The sequence below is a fragment of the Gavialis gangeticus genome, unplaced genomic scaffold, assembly GCF_001723915.1.
Source record: "Gavialis gangeticus isolate Ggan-Ray unplaced genomic scaffold, GavGan_comp1, whole genome shotgun sequence".
In the NCBI taxonomy this organism is placed as follows: domain Eukaryota; kingdom Metazoa; phylum Chordata; order Crocodylia; family Gavialidae; genus Gavialis; species Gavialis gangeticus.
The window spans coordinates 10,010,452-10,022,404 of record NW_017729006.1 but is presented as its reverse complement, the minus strand read 5'-3'; the positions used below and the strand labels follow the sequence as shown (position 1 = coordinate 10,022,404).

General features: G+C 41.8%; 1 long non-coding RNA gene across 2 annotated transcripts in view; it reads left to right on the top strand.

The window, feature by feature from the left end:
- Positions 1-2,711: 2,711 nt before the first annotated feature.
- LOC109291699 overlaps positions 2,712-11,953 on the top strand; it is a 13,873-nt gene continuing 4,631 nt past the window's right edge. Inside the window, exons 1-2 of one of the 2 annotated variants that reach the window (XR_002095926.1) lie at positions 2,712-2,965; positions 10,923-11,188. This is a non-coding gene — a long non-coding RNA (uncharacterized LOC109291699). Of the gene's footprint in view, positions 2,966-10,301; positions 11,189-11,953 lie in introns of those variants that run through there. The other variant, XR_002095925.1, reaches the window with a different exon arrangement.

Sequence of the window (11,953 nt, the reverse complement as noted above, 5' to 3'; positions counted from 1 at the left end):
GTGCTGTAGGTGCAGGATGGTTTGGATGGAGGGAAGGAGGAAAGATAGAGAGAGGCAGCCCTGCCCATCATCTGCCCATGATGAGTGCTGGTGGCTAGTGCTGGGGGCTGGGAGAAAGTGGGAGTTGGCAGCTGGTGCATTTGTTGCTGCTGGGGCCCTTCTGGCTGTGGCCACCTAGAGTCTGTGCTGAGGCTGCCCTGTGGATCCTCCCTACTGCTGCTGCTGCTGCCCCCAGGCCTGGGGTGGCCTGGAGGTGGTGCTGATGGTGGTAGCAGTGGCACGGAGAAGCCACAGGGCAGGGGGGGCAGGGCCTTCTCTTTCTGTCCCCTCTCCTCTCTCTCTGTCCCCATCCCCCCCAAGAGATTTTTGTCTCACTGGCAGTGGCCACTGTCACCTGAGAAGACACAGACTTAGGACAACCAATCCCATCTATAGTAGGTATATTCCTGATCTCTAGGTAAAGATCAGTTTAAGTTTTAAAAACTTAACAAACATTTCCCAAAACTAACCATGATAACTTGGGATATTTTGGTTCATAAATGATGAGACAATATATATAAATGCCCAATCCTTTTTTGACTAGATATCTCATGTATATCTTTATATTTTAGTATCAGTAGGTTTTTACAGTTTCTAAAGTTTTTTAATCTCTGGCAAGAAAATAAAATGTATTTTGTACATCAAAATAAGCCAGATATGTAACACCAACTCATTATGATGTTAGGCAAAATTGTGGTGACTTCTGGAGTTTTTTTAATTCAGCATATAATAGGTGGGAGAAGAGTTTGCATGTATTTATTTCATGCCTTATAATAGATTTGATAGATAATAAACCACTTTTAGAATTTATGAACCTTGCAGTAGTTGTCAAGCTTATTTTCATGTTCATCTGAATTCATAAAAATTCACCAAGAATATTAAGTGTCAAAATGCATTTCCTTTTTTTCTTGTATTTCCAAAATAGGAAAAATAATTATGCTGAATAAATTAAATGAGTGAGTGAAAACTAATGCCATGTAGGAAATGTTATGTATTTAAAAAAATGCAGAGAATATCCAGTAGAGTAGCACAGCCTAGACTTTTATGTTTTTCTCAAATTGAATGTAAATTAATGACTTGGTAAGATTATGCAGCCTGTTGTACACTGACTTCTAGCTTCAGTGGGATTCTGTGGTTGATGGGGTGTTACATGTAACAGCATATGCTTTTAATACTGGGGCATCATTGCAAAACCCAAGAGGGTTTGGTGTCCAAGGACCTAAGGCCTGATCCATTGAAAAACTTTCATTAGCTTCAGTGAGCTTTGGATCAAGGTGCTATTCAGATGAAGAGTTTTTTATTTTCCTGATGTCTTAATGCCTGTTAATGGAGGAGCTAACAATAACTTTAGTTAATGAGGTCCTGGATTTTCAAATCTAGTATTTTGGGTAGCACATTTCTGAAGCTGTGTTTCAACTTTTTAAAAACCTTTTCGCAGATGTAATTTAATGGACAATTTTTCTTTTTTGATTGCTCTGCCTACCAATTTTTTGGTCATTTGAGATGAACAGCAATATTATCTGGTTGTTTTTTAAAGATGATTTTATGTATGTGTATGGCTTTCTTTTTATTTCATGCTTTCTTGCTTGCTTACACTAAAATTACACTAAGATGTCTTTTAAAAATATTTAATTGGTGTAAAAGGTTGCATGTACACATTAAAATTATTATAAGCATGGCTTATTGTGATTTAACTTAAATCACATAGGAAAGTGTTTAAGGGCCTTGTTACACACTGCACTTTTTGCTGCTCAAATGTAAATTGGTGTTAATACTAGTTGAAGTTTGAAGCAGTCACACCTTAAGGCTAAAAGCCTTCTCTGATGTCTCTAACCTGCACAGCTATGACTTGTCACTAGAGGGCTGGTGAGCCAGGACAGGCTTCTATCCCTGCAATAGCTGGAGATGTGTGGGAACATGAAGCTGGAAGGTGGGGAGTTAATGGGATGGGAGTGGGTAATGAAATGGGAGGTGGAAAGGAAATGTGGGTAAGGGAAGGGTGGTGAAATGAAGGAAGTTGGCCACTGAAAGATAAGATAAAAAGAACTTAAAAAAATGAAATAAAGAGGAAATAAATTAAAGAAGATCTCACATGATTTGGAATTGGGTTGTGGGGGGACCTGGTCATGCTTCCTGGGGTAGCTTGGAAGTAGGAGGGGTGAGGTAAGGCACTTTTCGGGGAGCTAGTGCTCCTGCCCCAGGGGACTTGATCTGACTCCCTACCTTGTTTCCCCAAAACCCTGCTCCTGGAGCCATGTGTGCCTTGTAACCTGGCTAGGTGGCATGCGCTTTGCAGGCTGTTTGCATGGGGTTGCATCCCTGGGACTGGGAAGAACCACCCCCTGGACAGTAGAGTTCAGGGGACAGACATTTTTGTCCACACAGAACAGGAGGGTGAGGGAGGGAACACTGCATCCTGGGATGCTGGAGGACTGCAATTTGGGTGGCTGGTCTGTGGGGAGTGACCACACATTAGTGGGACACAAGCTCGGTAACACAGATCAGAAATAAACCTGCCCTGGAGTGGCATAACTTTAAGCTGCCTAAGGTGTGCTTAAAATTAGTTTCAGGTGTTAATGTGTGGACAATCCAGGGGTTAAGAGCTCCTGGAGCCACCTAAAATGAATGTGCAACAAGGCCCTAGGTTAAACAAAAACTAAGCTGCTCTCAAATAATTTAACTAGCTGTGTTTAAAAATTGATTTAAATTAACCATGCGCTAGATTTGTAGGTAAAAAAAGGCCTTGGCTCTTGAATTTTAATTGAAATAAAAAGAATATTTGAACAAAGACATAATTATGTTGAAATTAAAAAGACCTAGAATTTTTAAACATATTACTTAAAGGTTTCCTCTTTTTTCAATTTCTTAGTACTCGGCATCTTAGCAATTGGTTCCCACCTTACTGCTCTGCAATCTTCCAGGCAGGGTAAGATCTGAATTTCTAATTCTTCCCTCTCTAAGGACAAAAATCCTTAATGTAAAGTGTGATCAACATGCTAGTACAGTCATTAACTTATTTGCTAAAATGGTGGGACTACATTGCATTTAATTTGATGGAATTAATTTGGTAGTTGAACCTGAGTTCAGTTTCCTTTATAGACAAAACAATTGCACTTGTTTGTGCAAAGGCTGTATTTAGCCTAACTAGCCAAAATTAGCCAGAGGTAAACATGTCCTACTGCAAGAGAAGTCTTTAGTGATTACAAAAAATTAAGTTGCCTGTTTTAATATTGTTTTTTTTCTATTTTAAACACACACATGCCTGTTGCTCCTATGCCATGTAAATCATGCTTATATTGTATACCTGGTGAGTGCCAGCTTGTCCTAGTTATATTACATCACCGTTGAATTTGGCAGTAGATACAGTTTCCCCCCTGTTTTTATTCCCTTGCAAATCAGTCAGATCAGTAGGATGGAACTGGCCCAAGCATAGTACGTATCAATCTTGTAGAAAGTCAATTAAAATGGAAAAACTTTTTCAGAAATTTAAAAAAAAAAAAGAAAAATGGCAGAAGCCTCCCACATATTTGTGCCCTGGGACAGCTGGGGCTACATTATGTGATCTTGTCATGCCGTTTGGTAGTACAAAGGAGTAAAAATCATAAGGGAGGGGTGCTAGGTAGTGAAAATTGTAAATGCTACAGTCGAATGGATAATCAATCAACTGTGGTAACTGTCACCAATTTCAAGGCTTTAAGCATTGAACTGGCTGCCTCCCTTGGCAGGAAGCCCAAAAATGGGAAAGGCGAGCAATTCTGTACTGTACAATGAGGAATAACGGGCTTGCTTTTGTGACCAATTGGCACAAATATTATAATACTGAATGGCTATTCCAATTATCTAGTCCAGACAGCTGACATAGAGATAAAGACCTGATCGGTGAAGTCAGAGTCTATATGAAAAGAATATTGGATGGGATGTATAGTGCTTGAGAACACTGAAATCTTGAACAAATGGTCTTTTGGGCTAGAAACAGAAATTTCACATGAACCCATGTAAGTGATTGGAAACCAGTTCAGATCTGTAACACAACAGAAGCTCAGTGCACATAGGCTAAGTACAGACAGTCAAAAAGCCTGAGGCTTTTTTCTCATGTTCGGTGATTCTGGAGGGGATCTGGGACAGAAGTTCAATAAACTGATTTAACCTAAATCAGTTAAGTCTGATACTACATCCATCCAGATTTGTTTTAAACCTGTTTCTGCCATTTTGAAAGCGGTTTATGACTAGGGACAAAAATTACATATAAACCAGTATAAGTCATCAGAAACTGGTTCAAATCAGTAACACAATAGAAGTTCAGTGCACATAAGCTGCTTTCAAAACTGCTTTTGACCTAGGCCACTGCAGGCATGTGGCTGCATTTCTGGAATCAAAATTGAATCTCTCTTCACTTGCTCATCAGTTCAATCTATGCAGCTTAGACTAAACTGAGAAAATTGAATCAATTCAGTCTTGGGCTTTTTGACTGTCTGTACTTAGCCTTAAAGAAAGACTCTTCAGGCCAACATTTACAAACTGAAAAGTAGCCTTTGGGTTACACCTATAGGCTATTTATCACCAAGCCACTGAAAATGAGAAATCCAATTTATTCACAGGAATTAGTTTTCTGCTGGAGAGCAGCCAGAGACTATATAGGGCCAGGTGGGAGCTGACTTAGTGTGCAAGTGTATGGCAACATTTTTCAGACTTCCCAACACCTAAGGAGTTATACTAGGCCTGAGGATAGGGCACTTTCCTTTCTACCACTTAGCTTCATTGGAAGACATCTAAAGACAACTGAAAAAATGAAGTTAAAATGAATTTCACTCATGCACAGAAATGAAAGAGGAAACCTACTGCTGAGCTGAGTGCAGAAGTGTTGGTTGACCAGAAAGCAGTCATAGTTTCAACTGTATCCGTAGGGATCTAGATAAATGTTATCACTTCTTTGCAAATGGTTTCATGCTTTTCACTGTTTGGGTTTGAGGCTTTTTTTTAATCTAGAGAAGGCCTAGATTAATTGATTTTTTTTCCCTAGTGAAAACTGTAGCCTTGGTAAATTTCTGTTGAAAACTGTTAATTTTCTTCTCCTCTTCGGTTCTTTTTCTGGTAGCTGTTACACATCAAAGGATCTACCTTATCGGGGGTCGGGAGTTAATCATTCATTTAAAATAAATGCAGTGTAGCTAGTCCTGTGGATAAAGAAAAACAAGATTTAGTACTTAATTATTTGGTTTCCATAGTTTGCTATTATCAAATACTTCAGAAAAAGGTGTAAGCAGTCTTTTCCCACATGCATGCAAGGCATGCAGTGTTGCTGTCCTAATAGTAGCTGGAATAAACCGATAGGAATTAGAGAACATCATAAACCCTTCTGCTTTCTGCTGCAAGTGCAACATACATTTATTTGACCTTATCTTCTCTAATTCATTTTAACGTGTACATTTAAAAACCAAAAACCCCCAAACATTTTACGTCACTGCACTCCTCTCTCTTCCTGGGAAGAGGATAAGAGAATAAATCACGTTGCACGTGCACGGTTATGTTCCTTAATGTACTAGCTGAAAGTTCTCAGATACTGTGAGCGCTGTATAACAGCCTATAAAGAATAGGTTGATCTGTGTTAGTCTAACTGCATATACCATCTTTAGAAACCTATACAAATATTTCCTTGTTTCTTCCCTTTTAATCATGGAAGGTGTGATTTTTCAAAATTGCTTAAGTGACCTTTTCATCTTTATTTAATTTAATTGCATAAGTTATTGAAGATCAATGTGAGCCAAATTTGGCCCTTGCAAGCATGGACTTTACTGGTGACTGAGTTTGTTCTGGGGAAGAATTTGGGCCTTTTGGAGGTTGTATGCAAAATCTCAATAGCACTGGAACAGACTGTACCCCTGATCTCGCTGCTTTGGTCCTTTAAATTATTTCTGCCAACTTCAGCTGGATTGATGACACAGTTTTTCAAATAAAAATAGCTATACCAGAAATCCATTCCTTCTCAAGAGTCTCTGGGTATGTAGTTTTCCTACTGTCTCTATCATTTGGCGAGGTCATTGATTCATAACATGTCTTGCTGAAGACTGAAACCTCAGAATCATAGAAAAATATGGCTGGACGGCATCCCAGGAGGTCATGTAGTCTAACCCCCTGCTGAAGGATACCCCCCAGGCTCATCACTGTTTAAGCTATCATGGACTAGTGTTTGTCTAACCTAGTCTTAAAAAGCTTTGGTGACAAGAAGTCAAATTACTTTTTTTTTTCAATAGAGGATGTCTATATAGAGGAAGATTTCCAGATTAGGGTTTTGAACACAAACATCTATGGAACAACTGTTCTGAAATAATATGGGGAAATAATGACAGAATGGTTAAGGTCTCCAGGAGCATGAGTTTAGCACTTGTTCTGAAGTCATGTCAAAGGCTGCAGATGTTCCCCTAGCTATAATGGTTATCTTATCATTCTGAACTAATTGACATTCCAATATAGTTGCATCTATTCAGTTGGTTTTTACCTACTTCCCTCTGAATCAGTGTGCACATGCACTACTGATTTTTTTTTCTTCAAAATAGGCAGTCAACATGCTGGGCATACATTCCAAGGTGCATTACTCCACTGCTGCAGTCCTTGAATTCTGTGATTTTTTTTCTTGCAACAGACTGTGAGAGACCTACCAGAAACCACTGGAATTCTAGGACCTAGGGTCCAATTAGCATATTTCCATCATTCCTTTCCTGGCAACCCATGATTCATCTGCCTTCTGTAAGATGGTGTCATTTTCACAGTGCTGCCAACCACCATGGATGGAAGGGACTCTTTTACACAATGTGAGGGCTTTTAGTAGAGGCTACTGCACATATATTTATGATCATGCTACTGGGTGGCATTGGCTTTAGAAACTAAACCCATGCTGCTAAGCTGATTTTGGCAGAGGAGGATATAATTGACCATTTGCATGTGGATGAACTTTTCCTGGAGCAGCCTCACTCAGTGAAACACTGTTTCAGGAATAAGAAAACTGCCTCTGGCTCACAAGAAGGAAGAATAATGCAGTCTTGGTTGCCAAACAGCAGTGGTAGAATTTTATGACGACAAACGCTGCTCTCCTAGGAGTCTGCACAGAGTTTGTCCTGGAGCTAAAACAGCAACGCGCCAGCATGAGCACTCTCCTCAATAAGGAGAGGTGCATGTCTCATGCCATTGTGAAGCTCTTCACCCTGTACAGCTGCAACCAGTTTGGACTGGGAGCTTAGCTGTTAGGGATGTTGTCAAGAGGCTACAGGTTGCTCCAGAGAGGATACTGGTGCCACAGGTTCTAATGCTTGTTAATGCCCAGGAGATTATTGATGATCACTATGGCAGATTACCATGAGTATTGATGTGAGGTCATTTGGAGAAGTCTATGGTCTTGGATCTTTTGAAACTTGTATCTGTTGTTTTTTAATGAAAAAGGGAACTCTTAACTCCTGACAGTGCTGTAGGTTTTTATGGTGTCAACACAACTTCTGTCATTCCAATGTGTCTTCATGTTTGCTAGCTGAAGAGAAAGCAGTATCTCAAGTAGTTGCAGAATGACACTATGTACATTAGGAGGGCTAAAAGTGAGATGGCATTGCTTCTAATGAGCTTGACACTGCAGAACAATACTTACGTTGTGACAGCTACTTGCTGTATTTTGCACAACACCTAAGGGAGCAAAGTAGAAAGTATCAGTGATGGCTGTAAGACAGAGGTGCGAAGACATTGAATACACTGTATACAGTCAGAATGGCTGTCTCTGTGAACGGCAAATTGGCAGGGACACAGTGTCAAAAATGCCTTGTGCTCCTACTTTGAGGCCAGAAGCTGAAAAATTGAAGAGTAATTTTGTTCTGCATTCTGATAAGATTTTGTTGTTCTCCTTGTATGGATTGAGGGAAATAGAAGGTTATTGTCATAAATAACAAGATAAAGTATTGTGATGTTGCACAAAGTCTGTGGTGCACATCTGTCTAAAAGTGCTGAATACCACGACATTTGTACTGTGGTTGTCACACATTTGTAGTGTGAGATTACTGCTTGCCTTGGGTTGTGAAATGGTGTATAAATCGTCATTTGCAGCTAAAGGACTGAGAATGTGGTCCTAGCTTTACTGTTTTCATTGTACTGAGATGTAGAATTGGGAGGGAAGTACCTGTGACTTGAACTTTGGAAAGCATCTTGTAGCTTGCTGCATTGTTTTCATGGTTCCAGGACATAGCTGGGCTCTGAGTTATGATGCTGAGTTGTGAGAGCGTTGCAGGAACACATTCACTAGCAAGCCTGTCTGCTGCTGCAACAAATCCAGGAGCTGTTCTTGCACGTCTGTCTTTTTTTCCCAATAGTGTTTCTTGTCATGACACTATCTTCCAATTCTTGTACTCTGTTTGCAAGATCTTCTCTCTGCCAAAAGAAATTCCCTTCTGTCTGTAATTTTATTTTTTTTCTTGCATGGCAACAAAGGCTTGTTGTGTGTTGTTTTTTTATTGCCCTAGAGATCTGTCAGATGTTCTGAAGTTGATAACATTCCTGTCCATTGGGCATCATGTGAACAAGCTGGGGGAACTGAGAAACAAAACAAATGTATTATGAATTCCAACCTTTATGGAAATTGTTGTTCATTTTTTCTCCTCAGTTTTGAAACATCATTCCCAATAGTCTCTTCCCAGTCTGGGATGAGATTAGAAATGATAATACTTTTTTACCTTCATCCCCCTTTGCATAGGAAACCTATTCTGATCCCAGGCTTCTTAGCATGGCTCATGGATCAGAAGAGGTGGTGGATGGGAAGGAGGGAATGAGTGGGTCATGGCATGTGGGCTGGCTATTTTCATAAGCTAAGAGGATGGTGGTGACAAAACATGTGGGCACACATCAGGGTTTGTGTAGCTGAAGATGGTGGGATTGGGGTAGGTTAGTAACTCAATGTGCATCTTTCCAGACTTTAAATTGTGGGGTGTTAACCTAGAATGAATCTCCAAAAGGCACAGAAGGAACTTGTTGAAAGAGACAATGGGCAAACTGGCAAGATACGCAGTGATGTTCTTCAACAAAGTGGTTCCCTTTAGAGATGCTACAGAACTGAAAGGGCAATGCTACTTATACAGGCAGCCCAAGGAAGGGCATGTTGCTTTGTAATGTTCATGCCAAAATAAATAGTATCTTTGCAACCTAAATTCTGTTTCATCTTATCTGCAGATATGAATCAAGTGCACTGAAAATGAATTCTCCAGTACTGGTTTGGAACGACAAGGGTTAACAAAGTGAGAGTCTGCATACAGCTGGCTGAATATCATATCTCTATGAATTTTTAGATGTCTCATCTTGGGGAAAATATAAAATAGCTGAAACCTTAGGGATTTGCTCAAACTGTGAAGCAAAGTGCTTTTATATTGCCTTATTTTCCTGTATCTGATGTTTCATTAAGCATGCTTGAATTAGGTTCTTTATTCAAAACCACTGAACAAATTCATGGTACTGTGAGGATGCATGGGAGGCCTGTACTGGGTAGCGAAATGGAGTAAGTGACTGGGAAGGGGTCTTGATGTGGATGTCATCATGGTTAAAGACTGTGGGTTATTAAAATATCATGAAAATTGCTTCACAACTAACGTTTCTCAGCAGGGGTAGGATTCCTAGGTCAGGCCTATCCAAAGTGATGGGGTCCTTTGAGCACACAACACAAAGTTTTTAAAAAATTACCTGCACTGCTATTTACTACAGCACATAATTACTTATTGGTTGAAGTCCCCTTCCCAGAATCATTGAGCCAGCTTTCTATCAGGGGTTTAGGAGCTGTCTGCTTTTCAGAGTCTGCCCTGGGCTGAGTGGGTAGAAGAATGATTGTGGATTTTAGGGGAAATCTCCACCTCAGCAGAGTGCTAGTTGAACTTGGGGACCACGGCCTTTTAGTGACTTGACACTTTTCACAATATACAGATATTTGCCCAGAGCCAGTCTTAGGGGTGGGTGATGTGGGTGACTTCCCACGGTACTGTGGTCAGGGGGACACCACACACACACACACACACACACACACACACACACACACACACACACACACACACACCTACACACACACACACACACACACACACTCACTCACTCTCTGCAAGCAGCATGCAGCAGCGCCACCACGGAGTGTTACTTAGGACCCGATGTGACAACGGGGTGGGGCAGGGCAGGGCGGACTCCCATGTATGGGGGTGACCATGGCATCTGCTTCCTCCCAGGTGGGGTGAGGTGGGGCGGGGCTGGGTGGCACATGCAGGAAACCTGGCCTGTGGCTGGCAGCTCATGGAGGAAGCAGGGAAGGGCTCTGGCTGAATTTCACCTACATGTGGCTGGCTGTGTGTTGGGTCCTGGAGGGTCCCCCTGGAAGCTGCAGGACACCAGAGCCCCCATGCCAGCACTTGCCGGCCACTCATCGCAGGCTCCTGCTCGCCAGCCATGGGGCTGCAGCTGGCTGTCCCTGCCACAGCCAGATGCCATGCCCAGCTCCTCAGCCCATTGGAAAAACCCCTCTGTGGCAGGGCTGCAGTGCTGTTAACTTTGGGTGGGGTGGGGTGTTGGGGTGCAGGGTTGGTGTCAAAATACAAGTTCACCCAGTGCCCCATTTTCCCTAATTCCAGCTCTGTGTTTTCTGGTGATTTCTTTGACAAAAATCTGATCCAGTTCCTCAGAGGGTGGAGGGAAGGAGTACATGGAGGTCCTGAGGTCATGTTTCTGTTCCTGCAATTCTTTAAAATTATTTCCTTGGAGCTCCTTTCCTTTGCTACTTTGAGCAGGAATCACAGATCCCTGACTTGATTTGCTACAAGTTCACAGATTTACATGTTACAGTGACTGCTCTTAAAACAGGATTTAACGTTCTTTCTCTTTAGAAAGCAAGAAAATCCATGACCTCTGTGCAGCTCCATGTAGAACCAGGATGCTTGGTTGCTACAATGCTGGTAGAGTGTGGAGTAGGGTCTGCAATTCCAGGAACACAAACTGTGGTCACAAATGGAGTCTTTTCATCTGCTTGCTGGCATTGCAGGCAGCTGGTCAACCTAACCCCAGAGCAGTAGAGTGGAAGCAGGTGAAGAAACAGGCTGTTTCCAGTGTGAAGTACGCAGTGGCATTGGGAGGACTGCCAGGAGTGAAAAAGGTAATCCATAAATACAGTGAGTCCACACAAACCTTTTTCTGTGCTAACTTGTTCAGAGATGAGCTTAATTCACTTTGATAGTGGATTATCTAATTAACAAACACTGGCCATTTCATTTGGAAGAATTATGTCATATATATATCAAGTAACTTAATATGAAAAAAGAAAGTTAGTGCAGCTTGAGCTGAGCCAGTTAACTCAAGTTAAAGGCATTACTATGCATGAATTAAGGGTTTTGGGTAGAGGTGGAACTTGTATTACCTTTAACTCTGTAGTTTATAACTTGAGTTAATTGAACAGTGAGATCAAGCCCTCACTTTCATTCTTTCTATCATGGGTAGGGACAGCAGTCCTCCAATCCAGTGGTTCTCGAACCATTTTCGTTCTGGGACCCATTTGCCAAAATTGATGGCTTGTCCTGACCCACACTCCCCTGGCCCTGCTAGTGCCTGACCCACAGTCCCCTGCAACCTCTGCCCTGCAACCACTGCCCTACTGCAGCCTCAGTGCTCAGCCACCCAGTTAACTTCCTCCAGTGCCGGCAGGCACCTCTCATAGTTTCATAGTTTGATAGTTTCTAGGGTTGGAAGGGACCTGAGCAGATCATCTAGTCCAACCCCCTGCCATGGCAGGAAGAGCACTGGGGTCAAATGACCCCAGTAAGGTGGTCATCCAACCTCCTCTTAAAAACCCCCAGGGTGGGAGCCTGCACCACCTCACTTGGAAGCTGGTTCCAGACTCTAGCCGCCCTGACCGTGAAGTAGC